This window comes from Podarcis liolepis (genome assembly GCF_965112155.1).
Source record: "Podarcis liolepis genome assembly, chromosome: 2".
Taxonomy (NCBI): Eukaryota; Metazoa; Chordata; class Lepidosauria; order Squamata; family Lacertidae; genus Podarcis; species Podarcis liolepis.
Genome location: NC_139555.1, coordinates 116891578 through 116912205, shown reverse-complemented (window position 1 = coordinate 116912205; position 20628 = coordinate 116891578). Strand labels below are relative to the sequence as shown.

General features: G+C 49.8%; 2 protein-coding genes across 4 annotated transcripts in view; one reads left to right on the top strand and one right to left on the bottom strand.

The window, feature by feature from the left end:
* Positions 1-6783, bottom strand: part of LOC310701154 (uncharacterized protein) — a 53364-nt gene extending 46581 nt beyond the window's left edge. Inside the window, exon 1 of one of the 2 annotated variants that reach the window (XM_083491525.1) lies at positions 6714-6783. The gene's annotated coding sequence lies outside the window, so the exon portion shown is untranslated. The remainder of the gene's footprint in view (positions 1-6713) is intronic. The other variant, XM_083491527.1, reaches the window with a different exon arrangement.
* A 61-nt stretch (positions 6784-6844) lies between these two features.
* LOC310701062 (uncharacterized protein) overlaps positions 6845-20628 on the top strand; it is a 49275-nt gene continuing 35491 nt past the window's right edge. The window contains exon 1 of one of the 2 annotated variants that reach the window (XM_083491187.1): positions 6845-7074. The gene's annotated coding sequence lies outside the window, so the exon portion shown is untranslated. The remainder of the gene's footprint in view (positions 7075-20628) is intronic. The other variant, XM_083491189.1, reaches the window with a different exon arrangement.

Genomic DNA, 20628 nt, shown 5'->3' with positions numbered 1-20628 from the left:
CAAAGGCAGTGGGGGGCAGTCCGGTGTTCTTTGTGGACAAAAAAAAGTACTAATCAACCCAAGCTTGTTGTGGACTTCAGGGCCGTCAATTTGGTGTCAGAACCCGTGACCTTCCCAATGCCCAGGATTGACGACATTTTAACACGGGTGAGGCAGGGAAAAATGTTTACTAAGCTAGACCTCAGGGGAGCATACAACTTGATTAGGATGAGGGAGGGGGACGAATGGAAGACCACAATGTTCACACCCCTGGGGGCCTTTGAGTACTTAGTTATGCCTTTTGGATTACAGTCGGGCTCCGCCTGTTTTCAAGCTTTCATGCATCACGTGTTGGGGTCCCTGCTGTACAAGAACTGCGTAGCCTTCTTGGACGACGTCTTAATCTATTCGGACAATGAGAAGCAACATGTCAGCGACGTCCGGGAAGTGCTAAAGAGACTGCAGAAGCACCAGTTGTGGGTCAAGCTAGAAAAATGTCAGTTTCACGCCAGAGAAGTCGAGTTCCTGGGGTACAAGTTGTCAGACAAAGGCCTAGCAATGGACCCAAGCAAGGTGCAAGCGGTGCTGGAATGGAAGGCCCCCAAAACCCGGAAGGACGTGCAGAGGTTCCTAGGGTTCAGTAACTTCTACAGGAAGTTCATCAAGAACTTCGCCAACTTGACAGCGCCCATCACAGATTGTCTGAGTAGCAAAAAGAAGTTTGTCTGGACAGAAAGTGCCCAGCAATCCTTTGAAAGACTAAAGAAGGCGTTCGCTTCAGAAGAGCAGCTCCTGCACGTTGATCTGGAGAAACCCATGAGGCTAGAGACCGACGTGTCCGACAGAGCCATTGGGGCGGTTCATTTTGCAGCCAGGGAGGAGCAAGCAGGAATGGAAGCCGTGTGCCTTTTTCTCGAGGAAGCTGAGCAAGTCGGAGCAAAACTATACGGTATACGACCGCGAACTGCTTGCGATCTATGCGGCGTTTCACCGATGGAGACATCTGCTGATAGGGGCACGGCACAAGATCCAGGTTTGTACTGATCACCAGAACTTGGAGTACTGGAGGACCACACGAGTACTCAACCAGAGACAGATTCGATGGGCACAGGAGTTCTCCAAGTTTTCCTTCAAAATCCGATACGTGCCAGGAGAGGAAAACGTAAGAGCAGATGCTCTCTCCCAGAAGCCGGAGTACATGGAAGGAGAGGGACCACTGGAGATACGACACGTGATCCCCGAGGACCGATGGGTGTGTGTGGGAGCCTTGGTTGGGAAACGAGAACTGGCCGGGCTTACTAGAAATGACGTATTCGCTCAAACCAAAATCCGGGAACTCCGAGATGGCAGAGAAAACCAAGGGGGTTTTGAGGAAAAGGAAGGGGTGCTGTACTATAAGGGGGCGCTGTATGTACCAGGGGAGACCCTGAGAGGAAAGGTACTCAAACAACTCCACGACAACCCCACAGCTGGACACTTTGGACAGCACAAAACCATGATGCTCGTCACCAGGCAGTTCTGGTGGCCAAGGGTGAGGGAGGATGTACGGGAATATGTACGGGGGTGCGACTGCTGCCAAAGGGCAAAGGGGGAGAGGGCTGCCCCCGCAGGGTTACTGGAACCCGTACCCACGCCGGGAAGACCCTGGGAGGTGGTGTCCATTGATTTTATGACCGATTTGCCCAAGTCCCTGGGGAAGACAGCAGTCATGGTAGTAGTCGATCTATTGACAAAGATGTGCCATTTCATAGCTTGTTCACATGCGGTGACCGCAGAGGAGACAGCCAAGTTGTTTGTGGATCACATCTTCAGGTTGCATGGGGCTCCCTCGAGGGTAATTTCGGATCGCGGGAAACAATTTACTTCCCGGTTCTGGAGGAAGCTCATGAGCTTGCTGCAGGTAGAGGTGAGCTTCTCGACGGCGAGACATCCGGAAACCAACGGGCAAGCAGAAAGAGCGAACAGTGTACTCCAGCAATACCTACGCTGCTACGTCAGCGAGAGGCAGAACGATTGGGTAGAGAAACTAGCGCTGGCTGAATTTGCGTACAATAATGCTGAACATGTGTCCACGGGAATGAGCCCGTTCATGGCCAATTATGGGTGTCACCCCAGGGCCTTTCCGGGGAGTGGGGAGGAAGGGTGGAGCGTACCTGCGGCAGAGCAGTTTGTGGAAGAAATGGAGGCCCTGCACCAGCAACTTAAGATGAAATTAGAACGAGCCAAGGAAATTTACAAGAGGCAGGCAGACAAGCACCGTAGGGAAGGGGAGACCATACGGGTGGGGGACCGGGTGTGGTTGTCAACCCAAGGGTTACCCTTTAAGAGGGGGTGCAAGAAGTTGCAGCCAAGGCGGGGCCGTTTGAGGTAACACAGCAGGTGAACCCCGTGGCATTCAAGCTCAAGTTGCCTGACAGCATGAAGATACACCCGGTGTTCCATACGTCACTACTCTCACCGTACAGGGAGGGGCGGGGAGTCCCGGGGCAGGAAGGGGAAGTCACCACACACCTGCAGATAGAGGAGAGGGAACACCACAACCGGGCCACGGAAATACTCGATTCAAGGTGGCGAGGGCGCCAGGTGGAGTACCTGGTAGCTTGGGAGGGAGAACCCGGTTGGGAAAACACGTGGGTTCCTGTGGAGGCAATCAGTGACGGGTATCTTGTGGAGGAATTCCACAGCCTGTTCCCGGACAAGCCCAAACCACTAGCGAGATTCTGGGAGGAGCAATTTGGAACCACAGACGATGAGGAGGATTTTGTGGGTTTTTCTGCCTCCGAGGTGGAGGAAGGAGAGGCTTCGGAGGAAGAAGAATCAGACTGGGAGGCCCACCCCGCGGGGAGAGATCGGAGCAGGTGGGAAGCGGGTTTTGAATCCTCAGAGGATGGCGACAGCTCCGTCCGGGGATTCCCCGCATCGTCGGCCGAGGAAAGGGACGAAGTTGGATCAAAAGGTCGGGCCGGGGGTGAAGGGGGTCCTGGGGGAGAGGTGGATGTCAGGGAACTGACATCGGAGCCAGAGGTGGAGGCTAGGCTCTCAAGCGATGCTGGAGAAGGGCCCAGCAGGGGGAGAGACGGCTCACCAGCTGGGGAAGGAAATCAGCGTAACACCAGGGATAAAGGGGGGCAGATGGGGGAATCGGCAAGGGGGCTCCAGGACTCCTCGCCAGAGATCAGCGAGGAGAGCACGGGTCCTCCGCTACCCATGCCCTCCCTGCGCAGAAGACTTCTGCGCAGGGAGAGTAGGAGGAGACTTGGAGTCAAACAACTTTTATGCTGGAAAAGGTTTAAGAAACGCCCACTGACGGATTCTGCTAGCGACTGAACAGCCACGAAGTGTAGGGCTGTCCAGACAGAAAAGGTTTAACAAGGCAACCTAGCCAGGAGTGGGACCAACTTGCGCACGAGCAACCCCTACATTTATGACAGAAAAGGAGTGTGTGTTTTTTTTAATTGAATTTGTTATTATATATTATAAACTGCATGATGGTAAGAGAGCTTTCTCAACAGTTTACAAAAATATACAACAGAATATTAAAATGATTGATGAAACACAGTTAAAAGCAGGTATTTAAAAGTCAGCAGTGGTTAAAAAGATGTAAATCGCATGCAGCTTCTACATGTTCAGATGGGCTGGCCCTAACAAAAATGTTTCGAGCAGTTGCCAGAAAGAGTACACTGAGAGCACCTGCCTGGTGTCAGTCTGCAAGGAGCTCCAAAGTGTGTGTGTGCAAAAAATGGAAAAATGGGGGGGCGCGCGCGGACGTTTCCCCCCAGTTTTTTTCTAAAGCCATGTTTTTAAGGAAAAATTGAGGGGGGAAATAGTGTGTGGAACGTTCAAACTATATCAAACTATATCAAACTATTCCCCCCCCCCATTTTTCAGGAAAATCAGCTTTGGGGGGAAAATGGAAATAGCCTGGTTCCCCCCCCCCAATTTCTCCGGGGTTTTTTCCAGGCCTTGCCATCTCTAGCTGGGTGTCGTAAAGGGACTTGTTGCTGGTGCGTAAAGGGACTTGGCTATGAATGGACCCCAATCTCTGAGTGGTTATAGATCCTAGGGTTTCCAGGAACATACCTAGCCAGGGGGCAGTGAACACTGTGGTTTCTTTGTGATCTATGGTTTTTGGTGGAGGAGCTCATAGTATGAACACCCCAGAAGGTCTTGCTTCTCCTATAATCAAAGCCTTGGCATCAAACACATTATTATTATTATTTATATATTGCCCTATACCTGGAGGTCTCAGGGCGGCTCTCAGAACAAAATCAAAACTTCAGAATATATACCGTATTTTTCGCTCTATAGGACGCACTTTTTCCCTCCTAAAAAGCAAGGGAAAATGTGTGTGCGTCCTATGGAGTGAATGCAGGGGGGAGGCAGGCGGGAAAAGCCCCCAAGAGCCTTTTCCCCGGGAGGGAGAAGGCACTGACTGGCTGCATCAGTCCTTTCCCCCACCTCCTAGAAAAGCCAGCAGAAGCCGCGCAGCTCCTTTAAAGAGCGCGCGACTTCTGCAGGCTTCTGTGGGAGGTGGGGGAATTCCCCCACCTCATAGAAAAGTCTGCAGGAGCCGCGCACCCTTTAAAGAGCGCACCGCTCTTGGGGGCTTTTCCCCAAGGAGGGACAAGGGACTGACTGGCCGTGTCAGTCCCTTCTCCCTCCTCGCAGAAAAGCCCGCAGGAGCCGTGCGCTCCTTAAAGGGTGCGTGGCTCCTGTGGGCTTTTTGCAGGAGATGGGGAAATTCCCCCACCTCCCGCAAAAGCAGGGAGAAGGTCTGGGAGAAGCGCACAGGCTGTCTGCAGTCTGTCCGCTGCTCCCAGAGCTGGGGGGGGGGGGGGGAATCATATTTTTTTCCTTGATTTCCCCCTCTGAAAACTAGATGCGCCCTGTGGTCAGGTGCACCCTATGGAGTGAAAAATACAGTAATCAAAATAAAAACAAAAACCCAATACCCCCCAAACCCCACATTTTAGAATGTTATGGGATGAAGCATAGATCTCAATATCAGGCTTCTGCCTGCTTCTAGCCCAGCTGTCGCACTCAGCTCTGGCCTTTGTCTTTTGCACCATCAACCAGGTAAGGGAGCAGACCACACCCGTTTGCAATCTAGCACAGAGCCATTTCCTTTGTTACCTTAAAGGCCCATGTTTAGAGGGCCATTACCTCACCGGGAAACTAGCCTGGCTATTCCAGGAATTGAATCCATGGTGGACCCAGGATTTAAAAGGGGCCTCAGGCGTGCAGCCCACCCCTAAAAAATGCGTAATGTTACTGTTAAATTTTATGGGAAGCAATGCATAGGTAAATCAATCACTTTTTGTTGTTGTTGTTTAGTCGTTTAGTTGTGTCCGACTCTTTGTGACCCCATGGACCAGAGCACTCCAGGCACTCCTGTCTTCCACTGCCTCCCGCAGTTTGGTCAGACTCATGCTGGTAGCTTCGAGAACACTATCCAACCATCTCGTCCTCTGTTGTCCCCTTCTCCTTGTGCCCTCCATCTTTCCCAACATCAGGGTCTTTTCCAGGGAGTCTTCTCTTCTCATGTGAAGACTTTTATTTTTACTACAATCACTTTTACAGTCATACCTCAGGTTGAATTTGCTTTGAGATGAGCGCGTTCGAGTTGCACTCCGTGGCAACCCGGAAGTAACGGAGCACGTTACTTCCTGGTTTCGCCGTTTGCGCATGCACAGACACTCAAAATGACATCACACACATGCGCAGAAGCGCCGAAATGTGACCCGTGCACGCACAGACGCATGGACACAGGTTATGTTTGCTTTTAGATGCAAACGGGGCTCCAGAATGGATCCCATTCGCATCTAGAGGTACCACTGTACTACGTTATAAAATCCTCAAGGGCTTACGATCACAGATCCTCTGAAGAGCCCTCTCCCTTCCTGCTGTTTCCAGCTGGTATAATAATAATAATAATATTCAGAAGCATCACTGCCTCCAACAGCAGAGGCGGAGCATAGCCACCATGGCTGGTAGCCACTGATAGCCTTTTACCTCAGTGAATTTGTCTAAGCTTTTAAAGCTGTCCAAGTTGGGGGGCTTCCCTCAATGCGCTGTGGCGAAGAAGTAATGTAACATTAATGTTAAAAATCACCAACAAAAATGAAAAGATGCAGATAATAACCCAGAGTTCAGATCATAACCATCTCCAGCAACACCAGCAAAGGCACTGCATAATTAATATGTTCGAATAGATGTTGAAATGTCATCCCTGTTGAAGTCTGCCTGAGCTCAGAGGGAATTCTATAAGAAGAAGACCACCACCACCACCATAAAGTGGGAAGAGAGGAATTGCTGGCAAATCTGACAAACCTTGCCTTCTTTTGCAACATTCCTATCTTTTCTATGGAGCTCCCGATATTATCACCATACTCCCAATTTTATAACACTTCTCATCATTTTCTATCAAGAATCTTCCCAGCCTAAAAGTGTGTCTTTGGGATATTGCGGTGGGTGGGTGGCTTTCCGTTTATTGCTGAGTCAGTCCACCCTAGCCCAATATGAACCATTACCCCACACAGTTACTTCCACCAACGGCTTTCTATTATACTGGAAGCACTTGTGTTCTGCTTTGAAATAAATCTGGAATATGGCTTAATTCATATTTGCCAAATGCTGTTTTATTTAAACAAACACAAACAGCCATGTGTTTGTGTACTTGCGCATAAATAAAATATTAAAAGAGCATGGTTTCCACATGGTTTCGATTTCTGTACCTGTTCAGCAGATGTCACTAGATTGCGGTCCCTTTCAGCACTCCAATTCTATGATTCTGTCACCTCCTTGTCCTTGGGCTCCGGAAGTTTGGCCCCTTCGCCGTCCCGTAGTTGGCTCTGGACGGCACTACAATTCCCAACATGCTCCGGGCGAAGCAAGACCGGCGTGCCTGGGAACGTCGCCAAGTCCTTTGCATATTATGTATTTCGAGATCCAAGATGGGAGGGTCTTTTTAATTCCTGCTAGCTAGACGAGAAGTCGGTTTTTTTCCCCTCTATAAAGACGCGAGTTTGCAAGACGCCGTTGGGCTAGAAACCTGGTGAAATCGCGAGCCTGGGAATCTCCTCCGGAGGCGACCAAGTAAGACTTTTTATGGGTCTTTTTTTTAGGCGGGCTGCGGGGAAACGGCTGGGGAGACTAAACAATGCAAGACTCGAGCGGCTTCAGCCTGGTTTCATGGAGCATTTGCCCCTCTTTATTTTGCGCGGCCTTTATTTAAAATAAAATAAAATACTATTTTAAAAAAATAAAAATAGATTTAACAGGGCGCTACCCCTCCCGGAAAAATGCAAGATCGCCAGTAGTTTTGAGATGCGAGGAAGGAGGGAGGGAGGTTGGGCCAAACGGGCTTTAGCATCCCATCGATTTTAACGCGAAAACGATTTGAAGGCGCTCAGATCTTTGCCGCTGAAACCGACAGGCCTTTTTCCTTTTTATGTGGCTGAATCGGTCCCCTTGTTTCTTTGTGTGTCTCTCGGAGAAGGCGCGAGCAGCGCGGGAGGGCGGGTAAAAATAGGACTTTATTTTGCTTTGGTTTTTTTCCTTTGCGGAAAAACCCCAGAGGATTTTCCTTTGCGGAAAGAAAGGCGCTCACTTGCCATACTAATTTGTTTCTCGCGATTTCCCTTTTAGAAACGGCTGCGCTAAAGGAGTAGAAAGCTTTGGGAGCACATAAAATGGCGCGCGCGGGGTAGGAAAGAAGGAAGGAAGGCGAAGGCTGACCTAATTCTCTGGAACCTTCCCTATGCTGTAATTCATATTTGCTGTAAGCCGCCCTGGGACTATCTGGCGAAGAGCAGGTAATAAACATCATTATTACTACTACAACTTGTATTAGTAGCGAACATCATATTATACACTTGAATAGGAACTTGAAGGCTGTTCTTTGCAAGCTTGCATCTGAGGGGCTCGGTTATGTGAGGGATCAAACTTGCAAATGGCGTCATCAACATCATGCTCTAACCAACCGAGGTTCCTCCTAAATATCAGGAGCTTGAGAACCAAGTTGCTGGACTAGGTGAGCCAGGGCTCTTAAGACTTACTTCTGAGTAAACAAGTAAAAGATGGCAATTCATATCCATAGCTAAGTTTGCAATCCTAAGCATACCCACAGGAGAATGTTCAACATACTGTATTTATATCCCGCTTTTACCCGCACCCCGGGACTCGAGGAGACATAACATGAATTAAAACGGCACAGATAAAATACAGAAAGCTAAAAACTCGTAAAAGATCATCGGTATACAATAAATATGGGACGCAGGTGGCGCTGTGGGTAAAAGCCTCAGCGCCTAGGGCTTGCCGATCGAAAGGTCGGCGGTTCGAATCCCTGCGGCGGGGTGCGCTCCCGTCGTTCGGTCCCAGCGCCTGCCAACCTAGCAGTTCGAAAGCACCTCCGGGTGCAAGTAGATAAATAGGGACCGCTTACCAGCGGGAAGGTAAACGGCGTTTCCGTGTGCGGCTCTGGTTCGCCAGAGCAGCGATGTCACGCTGGCCACGTGACCCGGAAGTGTCTTCGGACAGCGCTGGCCCACGGCCTCTTGAGTGAGATGGGCGCACAACCCTAGAGTCCGGCAAGACTGGCCCGTACGGGCAGGGGTACCTTTACCTTTTATACAATAATTGCACAGATAAAAGGAAAAAGCTAAAAACTCGTAAAAGATCATCGCAATTATAATACGATGATAGTAGTAATAATAATACCTTTAGTGTCAGTGTACAACCAGTGTACAGTGGTACCTCTGGATATGAACGGGATCCATTCCGGAGCCCCGTTCACATCCAGAAGCAAACACAACCCGTGTCTGCGGGTCGTGATTTGCTGCTTCTGCACATGCGTGTGACGTCATTTTGGCGTTCTGTGCATGTGTGAGCGGCAAAACCCAGAAGTAACACGTTCTGTTACTTTCGGGTCGCCGCAGAGCGCAACCCGAAGCACATTTAACCCGAGGTATGACTGTACAATGGGACGTGGGTTAAACCACAGAGTCTCAGACTTGCCGATCAGAAGGTCGGCGGTTCGAATCCCCGCAATGGGGTGAGCTCCCATGGCTCTGTCCCAGCTCCTGCCCACCTAGCAGTTCGAAAGCACGTCAGAGTGCAAGTAGATAAATAGGTACCGCTCCGGCGGGAAGGTACGGTGTTTCCATGCGCTGCTCTGGTTCGCCAGAAGTGACTTAGTCATGTTGGCCACATGACCTGGAAGCTGTACGCTGGCTCCCTCAGCCAATAAAGCGAGATGAGCGCCACAACTCCAGAGTCAGTCACGACTGAACCTAATAGTCAGGGGTCCCTTTACCTTATACAATACTTGCACAGATTTTTAAAAAAGCTAAAAACTCGTAAAAGATCATAGGTAAAAAGTAACTACAGTCATGGGTAAAGGGGACCCCTGACCATTAGGTGCAGCCGTGACTGACTCTGGAGTTGCAGCGCTCATCTCGCTTTATTGGCCGAGGGAGCTGGCGTACAGCTTCCGAGTCATGTGGCCTACAGTCATACCTCGGGATAAATACACTTCAGGACAAGTATTTACGGGTTGCGCTCCGCAGCGACCCGGAAGTAACGGAGCGCGTTACTTCCGGGTTTCGCTGCTCGCGCATGCACAGACGGTCAAAATGATGTCATGCGCGGAAGCGGGCGAAATGCGCCGTCGCGTCTTCCGTTCAGTATGCGAACGGGGCTCCAGAACGGATCCCGTTCGCATCCCAAGGTACCACTGTAAATCATGATCTTTTACGAGTTTTAGCTTTTTGTCTTTTATCTGTGCCGTTTTAATTTGGGCTAAGTCTCTTATGGAATCAAAAGAGTACAGTAGACAATCGGGTTGCGAACGTGATCCGTACGGGATGCACGCTCGCAACCCGTGTCCGCGCATACGCGGGTTGCGGTTCTGCGCTTCTGCGCATGTGCAAAGCGCGATTTTGCGATTCAGCGTATGCGTGACTGCCGAAACCCAGAAGTAACTCGTTCCGGTACTTCCGGGTTTCGGCAGTCCGCACCCCAAAAAAACGCAACCTGAAGCGGACGCAACATGAGGTATGGCTTTATTAAAAACGAATCTAGCAACATAAAGATACTAAAAACAGCACAGCACTATTAAAAGCCCTTTCCTTAAAAAAACAGTTCATTCCTAACGGCTTGTTGGAATAAAACAGTCCTCGCTTGCGGGCAGAAGGACAAAAAGGAGGGAGCCAGTCTACCTTCTCCAAAGTCTGAAAGCATCCTGTGTCCCCACAAAATGTGCCGTTGAGCAGAGCTCACCCGTTCATGAGACGAGGTCAAGTGCCCACCCCAGGCAGCACATGGGCTGCCGAGAGGGAGGTGTTCCAGCGCGCAGCGTTGCTCCCCACCCCCCGGCGGAGAAGCTGAGCGACACAGATGAGTGCTCTGGCTCCTGCCAAGTTCAGTGAGAGCTGGGGTGCAGCGGTGGGGCAAGCGAAGGAGATGGCAATTCCCGTTTCACCACAAGTGGCAAAATGGATCTGGCCGCCCCTGTCTGTAAGGGTGGTGGAACTGGGAGAAGGGCGTCCTGAGTTTCCACAGGTTTATAAGGGAGAATACGGTCTTTCAGATAGCACTGCCCAGCTGAGGATGGGGGTGGAAGTAGTACCGTGATTCTCCTCCTTTCCGCCTCTCGGGTCAGATCTGGATCTGACCCAGGACCGGAGCTGCTGCGGGTGGGTGCGAGTTGCGCGCTGGAACCAGGCCCAGTGAAGGAGCCTGGGGTGCGTGCCTGGATTTGCCCCCTCTAAAAAATGTGCCCAGGGCTGCGCAGCCCCCCCCATGCTATGCCGCTGTTTTGTTTTTTAGGGAATATAGCTAAGCATGTGCTATAAAAGGCAAGTTTAGTCCTTTTGAATTAACTGGTTGTTGTTTAAGCAATGTGGTTAGCATTGAACTGCCTGCAAAATTGAAGGTTTTTCTAAATCAAAGGCCATTCAGTGGTAGAGTAGACACTTTGCATGTAGAAACTCCAAAATTCAATCCCTATCAAACTCTATATAATATTTTTTTTCTCCTGATGTTTCACTGGAGCATTTGTTTTCAGTGTTATATTTACTTAAAATGTTTATTCTAAAACATTTGTAGCTTGCAGTTCAAACCCCTGAGGATTTGGTAGCTTTGATGAAAGCTTGTTGCGTTCTGTATGCAGATAGCTAGAGGCTCATAAGGCTTCAGAACATAATTGTGCCTTGATTAGTGAGCGGCCATTTTGCAACTGACTTAGTGAGCGGCCATTTTGTGACTGGCTGACTCAGAGCAAGTTGCTTTCTGGCAAGCTCCTGCCTTTCGGCTCTTGGCAAGGAATACAAGAGATAACTCTGATTAAGGAAAAAGAAAACTAGGTGGGGAATAACGTTGCTGCCTTTTGTGGACTTTTGTAATCCCTCTTATCTCAAGTATTCAGCTGTACGCCAGGCTGATTAATAGGCAGAGCACACTGGAATTTAATTTGTTTTTCCTATCCACTTACAAATCAGGTTTAAGATCATTTTGTTTTTTCAGTGTTTGGCACAATCTTGGCTCTTGTTTCAGGGATAGCAGATCCTTTCTTCAAAGATTTTGGGTTCTGGACGGTTAATACATATCTTGAAAAGCTGCTTGCTTTTATAGAGTAAGCATTTCCTGGCTGGCCTTTGAAGCTGATCTTCATTCCTCATGTACTGCTGTAGCATCTCCAGAAGTTGTTTCAAGCTTGTGGTTCAAAGCACTCAGCTACAACAGGGATGGGCAGGCTCTAGACCCATTGATGTGGGCTCCCCCCCTCCCCCCTGCATACACATAATTGCCTAAAATGGGGAGTTGCCTGTATTGGCTCATCTGATGGAAGGGGAATCTTCCTTGTGTGAGACAGTCCCAGAGGGTCTCCTTGCTGTATTGATTGGTGGCTTTCTCAGAGCATTTGGATCAGGCAAATATCATTGTCATGTTTGGGCTGTGATTCCTAGACATCTTGATTACTGGTGTTGGTTTTGTGTACAGTGGTTCCCCCGGTTACGAACGGAATCTGTAACCGAGGTGCCTGTTCTGCGCATGTGCAAGTGGCAAACACATCCGGTTTTGCCGCATTCACAACCCAAAGTTTATGTTACCCGAAGGTAACGTAACCCGAGGGTCCACTATAGTTTTTTCTCTGTGCGTCTATATGCTGCTCTTACTTCGCTTGGGTGGCTTTTTCCAGGAGTAGACTGGTTGGTTTGTGGACTTCGCCTGTGGCGCAGTGGCTGCATCACGTATGGTAGTCAAGTGAGAGACAGGCAAACAAACATACCAACCGACAAGCAAGACACATAAAGGAATCAACAGGTAATCATACATGACACAGACGGGGTGGGACCAGAGAGGGTGGCGGGAGCAAATTACACACGCACAAAATAACATCAATAACAATAATTTATACCCTGGTCATCTGGCTGGGTTTCCCTAGCCACTCTGGGCGGCTCCCAGCAGAATACCGTCATACCTTGGGTTACAGGCACTTCAGGTTGCGTTTTTTTTGGGGTTATGGACCCGCCGAAACCCGAAAGTACCAGAACGGGTTACTTCTGGGTTTCGGCGGTTGCACGTGCGCAGAAACACAAAAATGCCGAATCGCAACCCGTGCGTGCACAGACGCGGTGCTGCGGGTTGCGAACGTGCATCCCGCACGGATCACGTTTGCAACCTGAGCGTCCACTGTATTAATAATAATTAAAAAATGATAAAACACTATATAGATATATGGGGGAAAGGGGGGTGCACGTATGCATGTGTAAAAAAGTTAAAATATTTTTTTGAAAAATATTTTTTTTTAGAGGACCTGGACCTCTATTGGGGCTGGGCAGTGGGGCCAAGGACATGATTTTCACCCAAATCAGCTGTCGCCTCAGCTGGTCTGGGGGCCAAGGAGCCTGTCAGTGGTGGTTGCTACTCTTGCACTTCATTGAGGGGAGAGATGGCAAGTGGGCTGATTAGCTGGTCACAGCATTTCTTGACCTGCGAACCCAGCCCTCTTGGGTTTAGAAAAAAGAAATGGGAAACGGGGAAAGGAAATTGGGGTGGGGGAGAGGAAAACCAAAGAAAGCAATAGACTGAGGGGAATAAGACTCACGCGAACAGCATGTGGCTCATCCCTGCCTATAGATCCAGCCTTCCTGGCGGGGCAGCCGCCACCAACCTCTCTGGCGCTCTCCCCCCCCCGCAGGTTGGGGGAGGGAAAGAAGGGAAGAAAGAAAAGGATGTATAAAACTGGTCCATTGGCACACGGTCCTCCGCCGCTCTGGCTCCTCTGGCGGGGCGACTGCCACAGACCATTCCACACACACCCTTCTGCAAGGCATACCAGGCCAGAGGGCAGTGTGTTTCGGGGTCAAAGAGAATATGGGTGTGGGACAGAGGTCGTTCCCAATGTCCAGCCTCATGGGAGTCGGAACCCCAAGCTGTTGTGTGACTTCACTCCCCTAGCGTTTGTGGGTGCTCGTAAGTCCCATTTGTACCAAGGGATGGATTGGGTTTCACCCCTTTTACCTCTCGTTTGATTTGTGGTTTTGGGCGCGGTTTTACACCTGGGATGTTGGGTGGTGCAGGAAAATCTGGCAACTTCTCTTCAGTCTTTCCCAAGGTAAAAAGAATAAGTTCCAGTTTTCAGGCTAGTTCAGACACAAATACATTGGGATACATAGAGACGTGGGTGGTGCTGTGTTCTAAAGCACTGAATCTCTGGGGCTTGCCAATCAGAAGGTTAGTGGTTCAAATCCCCGCGATGGGGTGAGCTCCCGTTCTATCCCAGTTCCTGCCAACCTAGCAGTTTGAAAATACTCCAGTGCAAGTACATAAATAGGTACCGCTGTGGTGGGAAGGTAAACGACGTTTCCATGAGCTCTGGCTTCCGTCATGGTGTTCCATTGCGCCAGAAGCGGTTTAGTCATGCTGGCCATATGACCCGGAAATCTGTCTACAGACCAATGCTGGCTCCCTTGACCCGAAAACGAGATGAGTGCTGGAACCCCATAGTTGGATTTGACTGCACTTAACCATCCAGGGGTCCTTTGCTGTTATCTTTTTACAGAGGGATCAGCGATGACTCACACCCCGGCCATCACCTCTTTAATCTTATACCCTCAAGCAGGAGATATAGAAGTATAATCAGCTGTACCAACAAGCTAAAAAATGGCTCCTATTGGGCTGTTAGGCTGTTGAATGGAAAATAACATAGCGCAACTGACTTCTGAGGTGGTGTGTTGTGCAACAAGCACCCAGAGTGCAATGAGATGGAGTGTTTGTGGGAGGGGGAAGGCTCGTTTAATTTCATTGTACAGTCGTAAAGGTAAAGGGACCCCTGACCATTAGGTCCAGTCGTTACCGACTCTGGGGTTGCGGTGCTCATCTCGCTTTATTGGCCGAGGGAGCCAGCGTACAGCTTCTGGGTATTGTGGTCAGCATGACTAAACCGCTTTTGGCGAACCAGAGCAATGCACGGAAATGCCGTTTACCTTCCCACCAAAGCGGTGCCTATTTATCTACTTGCACTTTGACGTGCTTTCAAACCGCCGACCTTCTGATCAGCAAATCCTAGGCTCTGTGGTTTAACCCACAGTGCCACCCGCATCCCATTGTACATTCATACCTTGGGTTAAATGTGCTTCAGGTTGAGTGCTTTCGGGTTGCGCTTGGCGACGACCCGGAAGTAACGGAATGTGTTCCGTTACTTCCGGGTTTTGCCACTTGCACATGCACAAAATGATGTCACACGCGGAAGCGGCGAATCATGACCCACAGAGGCGGGTTGCGTTTGCTTCTGGATGTGAAGCTGTCAGCTTCTTTGGTGATTACTCATAGCCGAGTAAGATTGTCTTCCATGAACACGGTCCGTAAGTGACTGTGGAGGCCAGTTCTGGATTCACACATCCTTCCACAGTGGGGACATGAGTTTCTGGGCTGGAGTTGGTCTTTTTTTTAAAAAAAAAAAAATTATTGAATTTCCAGTTAACAAACCAATCATATCACATTAATTCCAAATTACACCAATACATAATAAACTCCAAATATTTAACCAAATTTTAAATTTTTGTTTGGGGTTCCCATGCTTCGAGTTCAGAAAGGATCCAATCATCTCATATTTCTGCTGCTTTGATGTTCACAAGTCCCATCTTTCTATCTCTTTATTGTTATCCTTTACAAATCCCGTCATCCAATCCTCTTGTTATCATTTCTTCTTAGTAATCTCTGAGTTATCTCCACAAGCGAGTTGAAGCAAACATTATTATAGTCCTGTGTGGGTTTTCACGCTGATCCAAAAGTCCTATTTAAACAGCATGCGGCACCATTTCAACAGTTCCCATAAATTACAGTCTAAGCATCTGCTCATTAACTTTCCCAGACCAGTTGCTCCATAAATCAGCCTTTCCAGGGGAGTTGTAGCCAATTCAGCCGTGGAATTCAGATATGATAACAAAAACCGTAGCATTTCTCCCCCTTTGACTGTAAATCTTGCAACCAAGTCTGTCTCATAATGGCGGTTCCCAATTAGAACTGCGTTACACCAAAAGCCTTTCATCTCCTTTCCAGATCTTCTGCAAAACAAAGCCTTTGGTTAATAATTTTGTTTCCACACAGTTTATTTCCCCATCTCACTTGCTATCAATCATGTGGTGGTTCTTCTTGGGGGGGGGGGATTGTTAGGTAAATCATATTGAAAAAAAGAAAAGTCCCCCCCTTTCCGATCTGTTTCAACGTACCGACATAGCTGTGCTTCTTTGATGTAGGCTTCTGTTCGGTCCAACCCGTCACTCAGCTTCTCAGTGGTCGATTTAATTAGCAATCAGTACAGCCTTTCCTTCACTCGAAACATGTGCATTTACTCTTCTCCAATTATTTATCTTGAGCAATGCAACTAGGATCGCACTTAGAAGTAGTGTCCGGGAGATCCAAAAACTCGAGGGCTTTCCGTCCAGTGCCCCCCTCCTTATTTCGAACTCGGGGGTGATTTATTGGCAACCGCGGACGAGGCAGCATTTTCCCATCCCCTGGGAAAATTCGGGAGGCTAATTTACTCCCATCATTAGCTTCTTAATTACCTCGTGTGAGCCGGAGAGATGGTATTGTCAGCTGTCTTCCAAAGTGCCCCTAGCAGCCCCCCCTTCCGGGCTGGAGTTGGTCATGGTGAGGGTTTGCTAAGTGTGCCTTTCTCTTAGCATGTTTCTCCCTTTTGTCCTGAATTCAAGTAACTGACACCTTTGCTAAAAGGCTCTTCTACAATTGAAGCGCTCGCAGGCCAGTGTTTCCAAGTTGTTGGTCTTTATACTGCATTTTTAAAGATTGGCCTTGAAATAGTCTTTAAACCTCTTGTTTTTACCACCAGCATTTCGCTTTCCATTTTTGAGTTGGGAATAGAGTAGTTTTGGAAGACGATAATCAGGCATCCACACAACATGACCAGTCCAACAAAGGTGATGTGGAAGAATCATTGCTTCGACACTGGTGATCTTTGCTTCTTCCAATACAGTGGTACCTCTGGATGCAAACGGGATCCGTTCCGGAGCCCCGTTCGCATCCTGAAGCGAACACAACCCGTGTCTGCGGGTTGCGATTCACCGCTTCCGCATGCGCGTGACGTTATTTTGAGTGGATGCACGAGCGCCACAACCTGGAAGTAACGCGCTCCGTTACTTCCAGGTTGCCTGGGAGTGCAACCTGAAAATGCTTAACCTGAAGCTACTTCAACCTGAGGTATGACTGTACACTGGCATTAGTTCGCTTGTCTTTCAAAGTGATGTGTAAAATTTTTCGGCGACACCACTGATGGAATCTTTTCAGGAGTTGGAGATGGTGTTTATAACTGGTCCATGTTTCACAAGCATACAGTACGGTTGGTACAGTGGTACCTTGGTTCTTAAACAAAATCCATTCCGGAAGCCCGTTCGGCTTCCGAAAAGTTTGAAAACTGAGGTGCGGCTTCCCATTTGGGAACCAAAATTTACAACAATGGAGCCGTTCGGGAACCAAGGTTCTGCTGTAGTACAGTGGTACCCTGGCTCTCAAACTTAATCTGTTCTGGAAGTCTGTTCCAAAACCAAAGCGTTCCAAAACCAAGGCGCACTTTGCCATATAAAGTAACGCAAAATGGATTAATCCGTTATAGGCAATTAAAAACAACCCCTAAAATAGCAATTTAACATGAATCTTGCTATCTAATGAGACCATTGATCCATAAAATGAAAGCAGTAGACCAGACTTCAATCTGCTACTCAATATAAAAAAATGGGAGTGATTTCCCTATTGCCATTGGAGGGATGAGTGAGCGGGGTGTGTGAAGGGGGAGTTCAAATGGGAAAGGAAAGGGAGACAAGTTCTCTGAGGAGCCAGTTGGTTTCTCTCCCCGCCCCCCAGACCAGCCTTTCTGGATCCCTCCCCCCCCAGCCCCTTCTTCAGGGCTGGCCGTCCCGCGCCCTGTGAGGGGATACTGTGGTATTCACTTCTGGGGCCGAGTTGCTTGGCGTTGCTCTGGGGCCTGGAGTGGCGGCTGCGGGCGACACCTGGTACCAGAGGAGGGGGTGGTTGCTGCAGTGGCAAGGCCTTCCCTCGCTCAGCGCCGGCCACTGATGACACCTAGAAGCAAAGAAAGGGGTTCTGGATGCTGCAGCCACGGTGCGGCAGAGGGACCCAGTGCCAGGGAGTGGCAGCTTGGCACAGCCTTTCTTCGCTAAGCTCCAGCCACGGCAGCGGAATCTGTCAGCGGAGAAGGGGGTCTTGGATGCTGCAGTCACGGCGGCAGCAGAGGGACCCAGCACCAGGGTGTGGCAACTTGGCACAGCCTTCCCTCGCTTAGAGCCAGCCACGGCAGCGGAGAAAGGGGATTTTCTGCTGTGGCTGGCGCTGAGCGAGGGAAGGCTGTGCTGAGCAGACAAGGGATGTCACTGCTGCTCCCCGGCGCTGGGTCCCTCTGCTGCCACCGTGGCTGTAGCATCCACAAACCCTTTCTCTGCTGACAGATTTCACTGCTACGGCTGGCGCTGAGCGAAGAAAGGCCGTGCCGAGATGCAGCATCCACGACCCCCTTCTCTGCTTCCGGGTGTTGCCAGTGGCCAGCGCTGAGTAAGACAAGTAGTTCGTGAACTAAGCTGTTCAAAAACTGAGGTACCACTGTACAATAGCTTTGTAAAAGGCATTTTGGTTTCCCTGTGAATGTCCTGGTTCTAAAACACTCTGCACTTCAGTTGGGAGAAAGCTGCACTCACAGAGCTCGAGCTGGTTTTCTGCTGTCGAGCACTTAAAATCATGTCCACTGTCCCCCTAGAACGGGTCAGCAAACCTTTTCAGGAGGGGCGTCCTGAAAGCATCCCCCCTCCTGAAAGCCTCCCCGCCTATGCCACTCACGCCGCTGATGCTGCCTCGTCTTTGGCAGCGTTGGCATCCTCTGTCTTGGCGGGGCACAGAGCCCATGCCGCTGGCCTGGGTAGTGTAGGCAGCCTCCACACTGCAGCGGCTTCCTTCCCGCTTGGCCGCTTCCTCCTGCTTGGCCACCTTAGCGGGAAGGAAGGGGTCGTACCCAGATGCCACTGGTCTGGGTGGCGGAAGCAGCCTCCGCGCCGCTGCCGCTTCCTTCCTGCTCGGCCACCTCAGCGGGAAGGAAGGGGTGGCACCCAGGTGCCGCTGGCCTGGGCAGCCTCCACACTGCCACCGCTTTCTTCTGCTCGGCTTCTTCAGTGGGAAGGAAGGAGTGGCGCCCAGAGGCACCCATGGCTTCTGATTGGCTGCAGGAGCTTCCTGCAGCCAATCAGAAGCCGTGCCAGTGGCGCTGCCCGCCCAGAGGCATCCGTGGCTTTTGACTGGCTGCAAGAGCTTCCTGCAGCCAATCAGAAGTTGTGCCGTGCTGCGTCACGGAAGTCAGTCTCAATGTGGCAAGGCCTCTGCGCTGTGCCTGTTTAGCGCAGGGACTGACTGAGCGGGCGGCAGGGTCCGCAAGGTTCGCGAGCTGAATGAATGAGCCCGATGGGCCATATCCAGCTCGCGGGCCTTAGTTTGACGACCTCTGCCTTAGAAGGTCAAAAAGCATTTTGGAAGTTAGGAAGGGTCACCTCGGATATTGTTAAGCTCCCCAGCTGAGAGTAATTTTTTTCTGTAATGTCTTTTATCAGTATCCAGTGTTGGTGCATAAGCTCTTAGAATAGTAGCCTGTTGGTTTTCAGCGAGTTTTATTCGAAGGGTTAAAACTCGCTCAGGTTACAGACTCTGCTAACCCAGAAATAGTACCTCGGGTTAAGAACTTTGCTTCAGGATGAGAACAGAAATTGTGCTCTGGCGGCGCGGCAGCAGCAGGAGGCCCCATTAGCTAAAGTGATACTTCAGGTTAAGAACAGTTTCAGGTTAAGAATGGATGTGCGGAACGAATTAAGTACTTAACCTGAGGTACCACTATATAGAGATCCTTGTAAATACCGTATTTTTTGCTCTATAACACGCACCTGATCATAACACACACATCGTTTTTAGAGGAGGAAAACAAGGGAAAAAACATTCTGAATGAAACAGTGGATGTATCATTTTTGTGCTTCATGCTGTGGCCACAGACATGTGATCTGATGGTGAATTTGGGGTGACCCAATGCAAAAATCCTGAGGATCCATGTGGATCCATGCTTTTTAACCACATTTTTGCACCATTGCAGCCCCAGGCAACAGTGGTTGTGTGATTTTTGGGGGGCAGGCTGTAGCCATGGACATGCTATGTGCTCTGATGGTGAATTTGGGGTGACCCAATGCAAAGATCCTGAGGATCCATGTGGATCCGTGCTTTGTAACCACATTTTAAGTGGGGAGGGAAGGAAAAACACAGAAGGGACAAGGAGCCCGAGAGGGGTGTGCAGAGAAGCAGCTGGCTAAGAATGCAGGAGAGGGCTATAACGGGAGGGAGGAAAGGAAGACAAAAGTTTCGCCCCACCCAAGCACCCAAGCCAGCCAGCTCTCTCTCTCTCTCTCTCCCACCTGCATGTTTTCAGCAGCACCGGAGCACAGAGAGGAACGACACTCTGCTTTCCCCTCTGCTTGCCTGGAGGGGAGGGGCTTTCCCTGCTCTTTGTTCTGTTTGAGCAAACACAGCAACGAAACAGAAAAGGGTGGGCAGTAAGACCCTGAGGCAGAATGCAGGAAAGCAGCAGTTTCCTCTTTTCAGGTTTCCCTTCTCCGTGACTGCGCGATTTGATTTTTGCCTGATTTTTCGGCTCCAGGGACCACACATTCGCTCAATAACACGCACAGACATTTCCCCTTCCTTTTTAGGAGAAAAAATCTGCGTGTTATAGAGAGAAAAATACGGTAACTCAGTTTTTGAAGACCATTCCAATCTTTTGACCTACAACTAACCTCTGGGCCCATAACCTGTTGGGAATCTGGTATCCCACACACAGAGCGAGAGCGCAGTAGTGTGGATCTTGGTCTTGCTCTTGCATGCAGCAAAAAACTACACAGAAAGCAGGGTCAGTAAGGTCCATATGCTTTTACAGCTGATGAAGTAACAGATACAGTGGTACCTTGGGATGCGAACGGGATCCATTCTGGAGCCCCGTTTGTATCTGGAATGGAACGCAGGATGCGTCTGTTCGTGCGCGGGTCGCGTTTCTCCACTACAGTGTGTGCGTGTGATGTCATTTTGAGC